We start from the raw sequence: 3,953 nt of genomic DNA on the forward strand, positions 1-3,953 counted from the left end.
TTAATTTTTAAATTAAAAAAGGATTTTATTTAAGAAAAAGAGAGTATGAGCAGGGAGAAGGGGACTCCTCACTGAGCAGGGATCTCATGTTTTTTTCTTTTAGATTTTCAACTTTTGCATTATAGATTTTGGACCTCTTTTAACAGATAATCACATTTGCAGTAAATATATACTGCCCATGAATTGAATCTTTATCACTGTGAAATGTTTCTTTTCATCTTTAGTAAGGCTTCTTATCTGAAAGTATATTTTGTGTGATATTTGTATAGCTAAACTATGTTGTGTTTGATTGATGTGCAGCATGTCTTGCATTTGTCCATCATTTTACTTTGAATCTTTTTGTATTTTTTTTTTAGCTTAGGTATATATTATGGATTGAATGTTTCTGTCCCCCACTGAATACATATATTGAAGTCCTAACTCCCAGTGTGGCTGTGTCTGAAGATAGGGCCTCTAAGGAAGTAATTAAGGCCAAATGAGGTCATAAGGGTAGGGCTCTGATCAGATAGGATGAGTGACCTTATAAGAGACATTGGAGAGACTATTCTCTCTCTCCGCATGTGCTGGAGTAAAGGGCCATGTGAGTATACAGTAAGAAGGCAACTGTCTATAAGCCAGGAGGGAGACAATGACCAGGTTCCTCAATCTTGTGCCTCTCAGCCTCCAGAATTGTGAAAAACTAAGTGTCTATTATGTAATCACTCAGTCTGTGGTATTTTGTTATGGCAGCTGAAGCTGATAATATAGATATTTGTACCAAGAAGTGGGCTGCTGCTGTATAAATACCTACATATGTGGAGGTGCTTTAAGACAGTAATAAGCAGAGGCTGGGAGAGTTTTTAAGTGCATTCTAGAAAGTCTCACTTGCCCCAAGGGAGAGTTGGTAGAGACATGGACATTAGGGGCACCTGGGTGGCTCAGTCATTTAAACGTCTACCTTCAGCTCAGGTCATGATCTTGGGGTCCTGGGATTGAGCCCCACTTTCTCCCTCTGCTCTTCTCCCCTGCTCATGCTCTCTCTCTCTCTCTCTCTCTCTCTCTCTCAAATAAATTAAAAAATGAATAAAAAGAAATATGGATGTTAAAGGTAATTTTGGTAAGGTCTCAGGTGGAAGCAAGGAATAAATTAATGGAAACTGGAAGCAAGGCGATTCTCATTACAAAGTGGCAGGGAACATGGCTGAATTATGTTCCTGTTGTGGGGAAGTTAGGACTTGTGAGCAAGGAAATGAGACACTTGGTGGAGAGGATGTTCCCGCAAAGTGTTCAAGGAGCAGCATGGTGTGTCCTCCCTGCTTATCATAAAGTTCGAGAGGAGGGAGATATACTGAAGAGATTGCTAAGCAAAAGGGAACTAGAGCTTGAAGATCCAGGATGTTTCCATATTATAAAAATGAGGGACCATGTACCAAAAGAACAATAAGGCTATGGATGAACAACTATTTGATAAAGAGATCGTGTGTGCTTCATGGATGTAACAGACCTTCTCAGGAGAAGCCAGGGGTAAAAATGGGATGACACCAAAAAGACACTGCCCGTTTGAACTAAAGGGGGGCAGAGAAAGTAGAAAGGAATAAAACAAAGCTACTGGAATCTCTGGAATTCTAAAGCCAGGAGATATAGCTATTCAGCTGCAAGCCTGGTTTATTCTTCAAGAGAAGTACAATTCTGAAGGCGATCTGAGATCTCAGGGCTGCTGCTTCCACCACAGGCCCAGCAGCAAGATGGCTTCCTCCTTGATATCAGAGGGTTGGGCCCCCTCCTCAGTTTTGACAGGCTGGGGAGTGTGGGCCTTAAATCCAGTGACAGGTGTTCTTATAATAGTGAAGCAGCAGGAGGGTGCTCAGAGACATGCAGAGGAGAAGGCAAAGTAGCTATAGCAGCAGAGTTGGATCGATGTCGCCACAAGCCAAGGAATGTCTGGAGCCTCTAGAAGCTGCAAGAGGCAAAGATTGGATTCTCCACTAGAGCCCTCTGAAGGAGCCTGGCCCTCCTGGCATCTCAATTTTGAACTTCTGGCCTCTAGAATTGTGAGAGAATATGTTTTGTTTTCTAACGCCACCAGGAGTTTGGCAATTGGTTGTTAGAGCACCGTAGGAGACAAATACGACCTACAACCCTTTCTACAGTTCTCCCCTCTCCCCTGGCCATTTTGTGGTTTCATTGTCTTGTTGTTGTTGTTGTTATTGTTCTTTTTCTTTTTCTTCCCACTAATTTTTGCATGCATTTATTTTATTTTACTTTATTTTTTCCATCATGGTAAGTGTACCTCTTCATCCCCACCCCCCTTTTTACCCATCCTCCCACCCATCTCCCCTTTGGTAACCACCGCTTTGTTCTCTCTAGTTAAGCGTTGGCTTCTTGGTTTGTCTGTCTCTCTCCCCCCCACCTCTTCTTTTTTCTCCTCTGCTCATTTGTTTTGTTTCTTAAAACCTACCTATGAGTGAGATCATATGGTATTTGTCTTTCTCTGACTTAGTTTGTTTAGCATGATATTCTCTAGTTCTAGTCATGTTGGTGCAAATCCATTATCTTGTTTATTTCACCTTGAGCATGACTTACTCCTCTGGGTCTTAGCGTCCTCATTTATAAAGTGAGGTGGTTGACTTAGATGTGGTCAATAACAATTTGCCTGTTAGAAGACATAAGCTCAAATAAATAATCCTTTCAAACTCCATTTCTATTTTTTATGAGTGTTCTATCCCCAAATTCAAACAACTTTACAAATAGCCTGTTAATTTCACATCAAGCAGGTTTTTTTCTTTTTAATTTATACCAAGATGAATGTTAGTGAGTAGCACTTTTCATAAGAAAGAAAGTGCAGCGGACCTTTGAACAATGTGTTACGGGTGCTGACCACCCCCTACACAGTTGTAGATCTGGATGGTAACTTTTGATTCCCTGAAAACTTAACTACTAATATCCCACTGTTGACTGGAAGCTTTATCGATAACATAAACAGTTGGTTAGCACATATTTTGTATGTCATATATGATGAGGGAGCATAAGGCAAGCTGAGGACAAAGCACAAGCTACATTCTGTAACCCCCCCCCCCCCCCCCCCCCGCCCACACACACACACTCCTCAAGATTTATGTGACATTCCTCCAGGAAACTAACAACTCTCTTAATGTTAATGCTTAGCTAGGGGGACAAACAACCTTGACAATAGCCAGTCTTCCAGTATCTGGAGGGTCTTCTTTAGCATGTGAAAGTCCTTTTGGACACCTCCCTTTTTCCTTACCCCCAACTCCCAAGTATTTAAGTAGCCACCCCTCATAACCCCGGTGCAGCACCTCTGTCTGCCCGCCAGTCCTGTCCTCCTGCTTTAATAAAACCACCTTTTTGCACCAAAGATGTCTCAAGAATTCTCTCTTGGCCGTCTGCTCTAGACTCCAACCTACATTTAAAATCTACATCAGTATGTACTAACATAGTATTCTTACAAAAAAGTAAGCTAGAGAAAAGAAAATGTTATTAAGAAAATTATGAGGGATGCCTGGATGGCTCAGTGGTTGAGCATCTGCCTTTGGCTCAGGTCATGATCCTGGGGTCCTGGGACTGAGTCCCACATCAGGCTCCCATAGGGAGCCTGCTTCCCCCTCTGCCTATGTCTCTACCTCTCTGAGTCCCCCATGAATAAATAAATAAAATTTAAAAAGAGAAAAGCATGAAAAAATACATGTGTAGTATCATACTGTATTTATTGAAAAAAATCTGCATATAACTGGACCTGTGCAGTTCAAACCCTTGTAGTTCAAGGTCATCAGTAGCAGGAAAAATAGTTCTGTGTTCTCAGCTTCTGTTTCCAGTCTCCATTTTTTGGCTCAAGGATAATCAGCCTCCAAAGCCCCAAGGATCACCTTTTAGGAGTTTTTTTGGTATTGCTAAATGATCCTGGTGAGTTTACTGTATAGACCAGGATAAGGAAAAATGATTTGGAAAAATCAAAA

The sequence above is a fragment of the Vulpes vulpes genome, chromosome 15 (assembly GCF_048418805.1).
Source record: "Vulpes vulpes isolate BD-2025 chromosome 15, VulVul3, whole genome shotgun sequence".
Taxonomy (NCBI): domain Eukaryota; kingdom Metazoa; phylum Chordata; class Mammalia; order Carnivora; family Canidae; genus Vulpes; species Vulpes vulpes.